The sequence below is a fragment of the Sapajus apella genome, unplaced genomic scaffold (genome assembly GCF_009761245.1).
Source record: "Sapajus apella isolate SASKATOON/1434 unplaced genomic scaffold, GSC_monkey_1.0 scaffold16, whole genome shotgun sequence".
Classification (NCBI taxonomy): Eukaryota; Metazoa; Chordata; class Mammalia; order Primates; family Cebidae; genus Sapajus; species Sapajus apella.
Window position 1 is genome coordinate 19,813,877 of NW_022436956.1, and position 12,264 is coordinate 19,826,140.

General features: G+C 37.6%; 1 protein-coding gene and 1 long non-coding RNA gene across 11 annotated transcripts in view; one reads left to right on the forward strand and one right to left on the reverse strand.

Annotated features, from left to right (window-relative positions):
- The window catches only part of CADM1 (cell adhesion molecule 1), a 337,698-nt gene that overhangs the window by 169,187 nt on the left and 156,247 nt on the right, over positions 1-12,264 (forward strand). The window lies entirely within an intron of this gene.
- On the reverse strand, positions 7,291-10,635 carry LOC116556251. The gene is made up of 3 exons (XR_004270905.1): positions 10,424-10,635; positions 8,407-8,776; positions 7,291-8,077 (listed from the first exon to the last, which is right to left on the reverse strand). It is a non-coding gene; the product is annotated as an uncharacterized LOC116556251 (long non-coding RNA).

Below are 12,264 nucleotides of genomic sequence, written 5' to 3' on the forward strand. Positions count from 1 at the left end.
AATACTAAGATATAACTGCCTCTTTTGGGTGTGTTGACATTTGCTCTGATGGTGTAAAAGCAGTGGTGGGGAAAGCTACAGGAGCCTTAGCCTGAATCGAGTTAGTGGGACTAAACTGCCTTAGAAGTCACTATATTCTTCACCTCCACAAATGTAAAAAAGAATATCCCTGATGAAGTGAAAATTATTAATTTTCTGAAAGCTTAACCTTAAATTACATGTTTTTAAAAATAGTCTTGTGTGAAGGTCAATTACAAATAAAACATTTTTGCTACATGTGGTTACTGTGTCTCAAGGAAGAAGACTGGGGAGATTGAGTTAAACTATAGTTATTCAGACTTGGGTATTAGGCAGACATTTTCTGGAAAGCAGTGAACCCGTCATTTTAGGAGAAATAATGGACAGTGTTGTCAGTGATAAAAGTAAAGATTTCAAGTGAAAATACAAATTTTTTTATATTTGCATCTTCCTCTGTGAACTTGATAACTTCCTAATGAATCATTGACTTTCTTGTGAGACTGGTGGTGATACTGACTTTTTTGATACTGAATAATGAAATGTGTCAACATTTGGAAGAGCTACATACTCAGTGAACTAATATTTTCCAAATGAGCAGTGCATGATTTCAAAAAATCATGAGTACCGGGTAAAAGACCCATTCAAAGTACAAGATTGACTTAATGAATTTTAATGTAATAAAATATGAGAAGTTCTTTGACATGGTTTCAGATTCTACAATCCAGTTTAACCATTAAGAAACCACCACTTGTTGAGTTTTGGTATAGTATCAAAGGAGAATAACCATAATTATCTGAAAAGACTATTAAAATCCTTTTTCAACTGTATATCTGCATGAGGCCATTTTATTCCACATATACTTCAACACAGTGTATCACAACAGAATGAATGAAGACGCAAATGTGAGAATCCAGTTGTTCACTATTAAGCCAACATTAGATTTGCAAAATTCTTTTCTAACTTTTTTTTGCTGTGGAAAATGTAGTTATTTTCACAAAAATACGTTCTTTGTGTTAACATGTGATGGATTTATTAAGTGAATTCATACGACTCTTTCAAAATATTATTAGTTTTATTTTTAGGAGTTTAAAATGGTCCTGACATTATGAACTTTGAGAACCACACCTGTGATGTAAAATTTTGTTTTCCTGTGATTTTTATGATTTACCAATGAATGAGATTGCCATCTCGTGACAAAATAAGGAAATGCAGGTGTTTTTGAAAAGCTCAGCTTTAGGGACTTGGAGTGATTTCTAATGACTACTTGTTGGAAATTTATCAAGAGAAAGATATAAGTTCAGAGTTCCAAGGGCCATGTATTAAAATATATGTGCCAAAAATATTAATTTTCAGAAGGCAAGCAAAAAACAGTTAATTGAATGCATATTTTTAAAGCGCTGACATTGATTTGGGGCCAGTCTTCTGTTAAGAATGCATTTAGTTTTTATGTTCAGTATGTGTATTTCCTATTACATAGAGCCCATTTGTATGTGATATTATAGACTATTCAAATGTGTGTTTACTGTTCAAAACACTGATAAATGTTTGTGGTGGTATTCTGGTGGTATATAGTAGTCCCCTTTTATCCTCAGAGGATGTATTTCAAGATGGATGTCTGATTCTGAGGATAGTATTGAACCCTATCAGACTATTGCTTCCATATGCATACGTACCTATGATAAAGCTTAACTTTTAAATTAGGCACAATAAGAGATTAACAACAACAGTAGAACAATTATATCAATATACTGTAATAAAAGTTATGTGGTCTCTCTCTCTCCAAATATCTTGTTGTACTATACTCACCAGTTTTCAGAACCCCAGGTTGGCCCAGGTTAACTGAAACCATAGAAAGTGAAACTGCAGATAACAGGGGACTACAGACTTAAGGTTTAGTCATTGGTTGGTACCACAAACTTGGCGAATAATATTCTTCTTTCTAAAGAGAAGTGTGATCAGTTCTTTATTATGTGAAGTTTAGGCCCACACTTTGGTGAAGAGTTTGAATTTGCTGCCCTTAAATACTACATCACTGTAGTTCTGTATGATGTGTCCTGTACAAACATGCAGAGTAAACACTGTTCCTGCCTTCTGCTTCCTTGAGCACTAAAATACACAGTGTAAATATGCACAAACATGTAGAAGGACATATAGACAAATACAGCCTTAGCCAAGTCATGAGAGATGCAGCTGCAAGAAACAGGCTCATGCATAATGAACATTTATGCTATGGCATAGCTCGTGTTTTTGCATCGATGAGCTGTGTGAAAAGGAAGGAACTTCACTTCATTTTCATTCAGTTAGAATGAAGGCCCACTGGCCAGTTTTTTTTTTTTTTTTTTTTTTTGACTCAATTCAGCTGATTGTTTTCAAAATAACCTGTTCTTTTCGAGCAGTTGTGTGTAGGGACAGCTGCACTCTGATGAAATGACTGTGAGCTAACTACTGTACTAATTTTCTGCCTATATTCACTATGTGCCCAATGACCCTGCTGATGAATATTTTAGACATCTTCATGAATAATCTGACTGCCCACAGGAGAACTGCTTGCTTGTTTGTAAGGCTGGAAATGCTATCAAGATGATACTGACTCCAATTCTACGTACCAATATGAAAATAATAAAATACCTAAGTAAGGGTTCTTGATCAAGATTGTCTTTGAGGAACCATGGATGCTCTGAAATTGGATGCCAAATTTTATGTGTAGGTGGATGTATGTGTTTGTGGTTTTGAGAAAACTCCAGAGCTTTTATCAGACTCTCCAAAGGGACTGTGACCTCATAAAGACTAAGAACCACTAGATAAGCTTTATAGTTTTGAAAGTGCTTCTCCATACATTTTTATTTGATCCTCCCAATGATTTTGACGGAGGCATGTCGGACATTCTTTCTCTCTCTGTCTCTCTCTCTTTGAACAGAAGAGCATGACTCAGAGCTTAAGTGGTTTTGTGCTTCATCCCGTAGGCACTAGGAGCCATTGAGGGTTTTAAGTGATCTGATCAGATTGTCCTTTAGAGAGATTGCCCTGGTGATAGTATAGAGGCTGTTCTAGGGGAGTAGGAGGCTAGTTAGGACACCATTTGGAAAATCAGGTGAGAAAAGATGGTTGGTCCTAAGTTTGTTGCAGTCAGATTGGAAAAGAGGGGATGAATTTGGTAAAAAGCTTTGGTTTTGAAGAAACGATAGGACATGAGGAAGAAAAGACCAGTAAGCAATTGGAAGATCTGGTCTGGGACTGGTGAGGTAAGGAGGACCTCACACAGGGTGTGTAGAGTGAGAAGTGAAGCGTGCCTGGGGAGAAAATGTCAGCTGGTCTTTGGCTGGAGTGATGCTCTTGGGGAAACGCAGGGAGATCCAGGAGTGGCCAAGGAACATCACTTTTCCTTCCCATTCTCTTTATTCCTGAGTTGACAAGTAGGGATTAAATATATATTTTTTTACTATCAGGTTATTCCCATTCTTATTTCTCAAGGACTTTAAATTCATTAAATTTACATAAAGTAGTTGTACCACTCGAATCCACCTTCTACTCAGTGGAGGCATCAAGCAAAAGATGGGTTAAGGGTACTCCCCTGTAATCAATGTGATCTTCTCCATTCTTAGATGTGGAAATTGACACGTTATCAAGCATATGTAAGTGCCATACCATTCCAACTTTACATACCTCTCACCACCCCTGCCCCACCGCACTTCCCTAATAACACTTCTGGGACCATGGTTGCTTCAAGATCAGCTTACCTTTTCCTCAGTGATTCAATGCAGAATCCTTAGTGAATAGCAGATTCCTTTTGATGGCTTTACTAATACCCAGATCTCATAGTTCTTTAAATCCCTCAGCTAAAACGACCTTCATCTTCATTTCACTTTGTCTGTGCACACACATGCCACACCTAATAGATCTGCTCCACTTTCAATATTTCAAACTCTATTAGTGTCCTCTTTGAAATGGCCTTCTAACTTCTACCTGCCCCATCTATGATTCTCCTGAACCTGTCTTCTCTTCTTCCGCTCCATTCCTTATTCTGTCCTTGTTTTCCAGTGTGGGAAGACTGGGGAGGGAAGAGACTAGCAACTCTCTTTGAATTCCTGTTTCCATACTTAGCCTACAGCTAATCAGATGGTTCAGTAATGATTGTGCTTACCCTGTAGACTTCCTCATACAGTATTCTTTGAGAATTTCCAACTCAGGTTCTTTTCTCTTTCTTTTTTTACCCCTTCTTATATTCAGGCACCTCAGTATTGTTAGTAAACTTCATAAAAACTGGGACAATTGGATCAATAAATGTATGTATAATAAAGAAATCCATCAGAATCTTCCCCACCCAGGGAGGGGGAAACCTTAGGGCTGTTTTAAACCAAAAAAAAAAAAAAAAAAAAAAAAAAGACTATTTCATTTTAGTTACATTTTACCATCTCAACTAGTTCTGCTTATGTGAATATTTATATATCTGTCACGTGATAGTGGTCAGAAATTTGGGTCCTTCATACTTTTATTTTTATTAGAAAAGCAGCCTTTGTACCCCCTTTTTTTTTCCTTACAGGTATAGACTTGGTAAAATCTTGATAAAAATTTCCTGCACATATTTACTCTCCTTGAGTTAGGAACTGGACTGTGTGAATGCTTTTTCTTCTAAGCCATGAGTGATATTTATTTATTTTATTTTTGTCAGTTGTTTCCATGGTTCATGAATTCTTTATTATAGCAGGAGTCATCAATTGGATGGAGAATCATTGAAATTGTAAGTTTAGGACATTAGTTGGAATAACCTGAACAATGTGCTTACCTTTTGGGCCCTTAATTTAATTTAAAATTAAATGAGTCTCATGATGGCAAGCTTCACAGATCTGCCTGCAGGGCTTTCAGAATGGAAATGTGTGTCTCTGTGTGTGGGAGGCTCTTTTGTTCAGTTGGAAAGGCTAGGAAATCTTTGCCTAAAAACATTCATTGTTTAGGGAGCATAAATAACTGAACATAATGTTAGTGAGAAGTTTCATTTGAGATTGAACCACTGACTTCCAAGAATATACTAGAGTGTGTGGAAGTGCTATGAACAATGTCTTCCTTATTTCCTTTAAAATATCCATGAAATTGTCTAAAAAAAAAAAACAAATCCCCGGAAGTAACCATAATGAGTGTCAGGCATTGAGCCCATTCTAGTTTCTGGAAGGAATTTTACATTCTTTGCTGTAGTTGAAATCAGATGGAGTTGCTCCTTCTTAACCAGGCCCCCAACCTGCAACCTGATTCCTCTTCCTCTCTTCCCTGTTTCAGCTGCTAGTCATGGAATCCTGTTCAACATGTACTGGCCAGTTTCCCTTTTGCTCATTTTCAGTGCTGCTGAGTGTTAGTGGATTTGGTAACAGCTGCTAACCTGCTCCTTCTTTGACTTACTCAGCTTCTGGATGGGGTGGAAGTGGTTCTCATTGAACTGGCTCCTGACTCTCACCCAGGTTCTGGGCTGGTCTGTGACTTTAGATGCTTGAAAGTCAAGAACCAGGATCGGCACCTGCTTCCAGTCATCCTTTGGCTCCACTTTGAACACAAGGGCACCTGCAAAGACCTCTATATTCAGTTGCTAGTGTGGGATTTTGTTGTATCCTCCAGAAGACTGAGCTTCATGAGGGTGGGGAAGGAAGAGATGGGGATGGGAGTAGATTCCTTCTTATTGAATCCTCAACACCCAGGATAGTACTTAGCACATGTAGGGCACCGAAGACACGCATCTAACTTATTAATGTAACTCAATTGCTAGGAAGGACTTAAAAGCAGTCTTCAAGCATGGTAAGCACTAAAGGCCAATGTCAAACCAAGCCCAAAGATGTAAAAAGAAATCATGTATTATAGATGAATAATTAAAACAAAATTCTATAGCTCCAAAGCAAAGACATTGTAGAGATCTGTAGCATGTGTTTCTGAAACAATTTTGCTTTATGAAACAGTTAGAAAAGCTCTGTTTTGTAAACTCAGTAAGACACCTAAAGAGTTTACATCTAGTAAATGAGAATTTTAAAAAGAGTAAAATGAAATGAAGATTAAACTAGATACAATAAATCTTCACTGTAAATAAAAAGCTGACTTAGAAAATTCATCCAGTTGATTTGGACAGATAGCAGGGAAATACTGGCTTAAAGAGGGTAGTTCCCTGGCAAAGTCTCCACCCTCAAGCCCAGAAACCCATGGTCCTAAATGGGAACAGGCATTCCTGTTTGACACCCAAGTGTTGTCTTTTGGCCTGCTGCACCCCGCTATTCTGTACCCATGTAAACTCCAAATCCTAGGCTCCACAAGCAGAAGAGCAGAGGAGCAGAAGAGCAGCAGAATGCCGTGGCAGAGGAGAGAAGAGAAGGAGCATCTGAACACTGAGGAGTTAAGCTGAGGACGGTGGGAGAGGAGATGGGCCATGGGACAATTGAACTCCAGAGGAAGGTCATCTTTCCACTCCATCCCCTTTCCAGCTCGCCATCCATCCTGCTGAGAGCCATCTCCATCCAGCAATAAAATCCCCCACATTTACCATCCTTCAATTCGTGTGACCTGATTCTTCCTGGATGCTGGACAAAAACCCAGGTACCAAGAGGGCACTGAGCTGGGTAACACTTAAGCAGTCTGTGGACAGCAGAGCTAAAAGAGCATTGTAGCACACCCACTGGGGCTTTGGGAGTCACAGGCACTCAGCCCTAGAGGCTACCACTACTGTGGGACCAGTTCCCCAAATCACTCTCCCTGGCTCCTGCACCTGCTTGTCTGTGTGCCCCCACTCCTGTAAGGTGTTTGAGGATGCAACAGCGCAACAGAGGAGCCACACCCCTGTTGCATGTCCTGGGAGGAGGGTCAGGGAACTCTCCTATTTCAGGGTGATAGAGGATAGACTTCAAAAAAATGTCCAAACTGCAACAAAGAAGCCTCGAAAGACACAGATCCAACCCAGAACTGATGGGGATTATAGTGGAAGACACAGCAAAACAAATGAGTCCACTGTGATAACTATTGGAGGGATATTTTTCAGTTCTAAAAGAGACCTGATCTTGGGTACTGATTTACCATTACCACATTCCAGGCAAGCTTTCTAATTATAAATCAAAACTGAAAAATATTCTGATATTTTTTTAATTGGAAAACTTGAAGGTAGAGTAAGGAAGTATAAAAGTGCTAAATTATTTGTCCTTCATTTAAAAGAGACTAAAGTGATCTTTTGGGAATATGTTGAGAGTAGTTAAATAGCGGTTGAAAGTTTATTAAAATTTATTTATTTAAATTTAATAGTTCATTAAAATTTATTGAAAGTTTATTAAAGTTATAAAAATAACTAACAGAAGTAAAAAACAGGATGCCTATAAAAGTTAATACAGAAAACAGAATCAAATAAAACACCATAATCTCATCCAGCTACAGAAAAACAGAATCGCTCTATTTTCTTTCCTTGTCTCTCACTCACATCTCCTTAGCACATTCCATAAGATATACTGACAACTTTCAAAGGGACTTTTTTAGCCCACTAAAAGGTCTTTTGTCTTCCCAAAAGAGATTGGGTTTTAAATATGTATGTAGTGTGCATGTGTATGTACATATTTATATTTAGATAGTATATAATTAATTTGACTCATAAAAATTGTAACATTCCTTTCAAACAACTGTGTGATGCAGGCAGACGGGAGAATTTAGCACATAAGGTATTGCCTTGTCTTTTTGCAAAAGTATGTGATTCACCTGTTATGGTGCATAATAGGCACTAAAGAAATACTTATTGAAGGAATAAAGACATATATAACTTAACTAGCTATATTCTTGGAAAATGTAATTTCTTCTACAAACAATAACTTTATAAATAATTGCACTGTTTCTTGCCCATTAAATTTACTGTGAAATCTGGACAAAACATCTGTCATGATGTAAGCTATGGAAAAAATGTTGAGATTAGCATGCAGTAATGAACATGGTAGTAAATGTTGGGGAAGGCAGAAATCAGAAGAGACTTAAATAAGTCCTAATTTTTAGGCTCTCAAAAGGTTAATTTGGATTGTTGTTCTGGATGTCTTCATATCAGAGACACTTGGCCAATCTGGTAAAAAAAAAAAAATCAGAGGTCAACAGAAATGATTAAGCAGCTAGGAAAATCAACTCAGAAAGAAGATCTTAGTATGTAATTTGGAAAAAGAATTTGAATCTCTCAAAACCCAGAGAAACAGAAGGATAATTTAGAATGCTTTGTAGAGCTATGGAGCTGATGGCATAAAATTAAGTAGAAAAAAACTTACTGAGTGTAAGACAGTTCTTAATAGACAGACAAATTAAAGAACCATATAGCATTCCAAAGAAAGTAGTAAAGTTGTTTTGATAGAATCTGACACCCCAAAGACAGACAAGCGCTAACATTTATTGAGTACTTACAATGTATCTGGTACTCTGTATGCATAATTTTATTTAATCTTCCAGTAATCCATGAGATAGTTACTAACACAGTCTTCACTTTACAAATGAGGACATTGAGGGTTGGTCACCTGAGGCTGGTAGGAGATAGTGCCGTAGTTTGAACTCTTGTTCCGGAGTTCAGTTTGCATCACTATACTCTCTTGCTTTCTAATCGTGAAGTTGGGTCTCAGTAGGTATGTTGTGCAGAGGTTTGACAGGATAACCCAGCTGGTTTTCCATATGCTGAATAGGTGATTCTAACAAGCCATTTTAATTAAGTTAAAAAATAATCTCTTACGTATTCCAGACAAAAATGTACTTTTTGTTCAGTCTTCTGGATGAATGAATCCTAGCAGAAACAAGATTTGTATATGAAAAGGCGTCCTTAATGCAGATTTAAAGTAAACAGGTATTAAGCTCCTGGACCCAATAGAGTGAGCAGCATCCACCAAGTGCCAGCCTTGCAAGAGGTTTTATCTGCTGGAAATTTGGCTGCATGGTAGTGTGTAGGGAATTGGAGAGAGAGGCTTGGGTTGAAATTCTTGATCTGCCTTTCATTTGCTTATTACCTCAAATAAGTCACCTAACCTCTTTGGAAATAACAATACCACTTACTGGGTAGAGAATCTGATATGATAGCATATATGTAAAGATAGCATGTACATATGCGAATTAGATAGTATGCATGTAAAGATGGCATGTAGACAAGATAGCATGTATGTAAAAATTATATTTTTATATGTAAAATGCTTAGCTCAGTGCCCAACACATAATGAATATTTGATTCATAGTAGCTGGCATTATTATTACTTATTATCCATATACAATCTTCAAGTAAGTACTTTAGAAAAGTATAGCCTGGTGGTACTCTAAGGTGGTAAGTTTTAAAAAAGATTTTAATTTTATGCAGTCCTCTCAGATAACATATGTAATAGTAAAATTTCACTCTCCGTGAACCCTTTTCACAATTTGGGAATTTACCGAATGCTTTGGCGTGTTAAAGGCAGTCGTTTGTTCACTGAAAATGCAGCTTATGACAAATTCAGTGGTTGCCAAGCTCTAATATGTTAGCAGGCAGAAGCATGCTTTTAATATTCATCATCTTTAAGTGCTACCAACTGACATTCAGTACTAAATGTGCAGATATGGGTGCTGAGCAAAACAGAGCTAGGAAGAGGACTTGCTAATTTGTATTCTAGATGGAAATCTTAAATTAGTTTCCAAGATTTTTAAATGGATTTTTAAATGCTGGGCACATCGGAGATTGAGTTTATATTAATATTTATAAGGTTCGAGAAGATATTTAGTGAAATATTTGTATAATTTAATTTTGGTCATAATCAAGTAGAAAACCATAACAAGAAGGATATTGTACTTTAGTCTGGTGGCTATTTTGTGGCTTATAGTTAGGAATATCCTTCTGGAAAAGCCCTGAATGACACACAAATACATATGTGCTTCAAAAGTTCTTCTTTATTAGAACTCAAAAATCAGAGGTTATTTGTATATAAATACCTTACATTGGATTGTTTTGTGTTAATTTTAAGCTAATTAATTTAGAAATCAGTACTGATGATTTATTTAAAAGCATTTATTGACAGCTCTGCAGAACTCTATAATCTAGCTGCTTTTACATTCTTTATTATACAGAACAGCTCCGTTGGTTCTCAGAAAACCTGCTTCCTGTAGTTTTGCTTTGGGCTAATTGAGTTTAATGTAGTTTTGTGTGCAGAAGGTATTGACTTGTGCATAGTATTTAATTTGTGTAAATATGTGTGTATGTAATGTTTTGCCCCTCTGAGTTTTATTTTAAATGTAACCCTTGAAACTGGGATAATAGAAATTCTTAGCCTAGGCCTGCTAGCAATTGCAGGTGCCAACGGTTTAAACTGCTGTAGAAATACAATTATGAGCAGCCAAGAGCAAATCTTGTTTTAAGGTCCATGTGTAATGAATGCCTGTTAGTATCATAGAATACAATTAAAAAGAGGTTTACCTCTCCTAAGCTGTGATTGGTTCCTTCTGATGGAAGTGTAGAGTCCCATGAGTAGAATGTGTATTCAGCTCTTGGTGATTTAGACTCCAGTGAGCCTGGCATTCTGCAGGCTTGGATAAATTCAGGGCAGTTATAGTCAGGCAGAGATGGGAAAAGACTGAAAGATTAATGAGGGAGCTTAAAACAAAGCTTCGAAAATGAGAGCAACACACTGCTTGGTCTTATGTAATTGTGCCGAGTAGAAGTCAGTCTTGGCTGCTGTTGTTTAAAAATTTTAGGAGGTTGGCAGAAAATGTCTGTTACAAAAATTGGATTTTGAGAATAATAGTGAAAACCTAGTACATAATATCTAATTCTTGCTTGCCTGTGTATGCCCTCCAAGACACACCCTTCTCTTCATACTGCTTTTATTCCAGTTTGACCAAGCCTCCTGCTTCCTTGCGGACCCCCTACAGCTTCTTTTTGGCAAGGACCCTTATTGATGACTGATGTCCAACCCCTGGCTGCCTCCAGGAGATGCACATCTGGGACATGCTCCTAGAAGTCATGTTGATGCTCTCTCACTCCAAGGCCTGAAAGATAGGGAGCATATAGGGTTGTGAGAGCCCTCTGGGTAGAGAATCCAAGGGATTGTCTAGTGACTTTATGGCTATTTCTGGTTGATGGTTTTAGATAGCAGTTTGGTAACATTTCTTCAATAGAACCTAACTTAAGGGATGCTAATGGCTTTAAAATGCTGTTTTGCCTTTGAAAATCCCTTTAATAGATGCTTTAACGAACCTTCCATTTACGTGATAGGCACGGTTGAGCTCTGCAGTGAAGCTGGTGGTACTGTTAATGTAAGCTGGGCGCTTAAAGGAGAAAAGGCAGCTCATAAATAACGGCGCAGGTGAATCACTTCTGAAATCTAGAGCTTGCCAATAGCACTGATGAAGAGCTGCCTTGGAGGAGAAATTGCCAACTCACAAGCAAATTCTTTAGCGCTTCAATCTAGACATACACCAGCCTTTTAACTTTGTTTTCTGTTTCCTCTTCAAGGAGTTTGGCGCCACCTACAGGAAACAGGAAGCACAATAACCCATTCAGGCTCTGAGTGGCACCTTGTTTCTCCCATTGGTCATTCCTCATCTCAGTTTTCATAAATTTTATCACTTGTTCATCATATAGTACTTATCAAGCTTTTTCTTGGCTGTGGAATGAGGCTAAGCTCTATGGAAAAAAAGGTTCCGTCTGTACTAGCTGTTTGGCAGGAGATTCCTCACCTTTAATTGCTTTTTAAGGTCTCTGTTTCTGCTGTCATGCACCTTTTCCACGGATACACCAACAAGAGAGAACAGACTTATCGATTGGGGCTTGGTAGTATATAGCATGTAAAAGTAGTAGTGCTGACTTCTTCACAATTTTGGCTGCTTTTGTTTGTTGGAGAGAACGTGGCACCAAAATTATCATTTTTATTGTTGATGTTGTTTTCTTTTGTATTATTTGGAGAAAAATGTTAGGTAGTTAAAAACCTACATAGCAAAGAAAGTTCAAGATGCATGATAAAAGAAGACGTGATTACCTTTACGGGTGCATTAACGATCTTGAAGAGATAATGAGGATCAATTATTTTCATTCATTAGCATCTCATATAACCATATCACTGAGTTAAGTTGTTCCCCATTGTTTGAAACTAGAGTGAGTTGGTTTGACAGGAGTTAAGAAGAAGGCAGGGTTTTTCTCCTTGATATCTGAATGACTGTGGCTCTTCCTTTTCCTGCAGCATCCCTAACCCAGACCCTCTCCTGACTACTTTCTGGGTTCTTTGTATGGCTATCTGTTTCTCTCTCCCAGAACAGCAA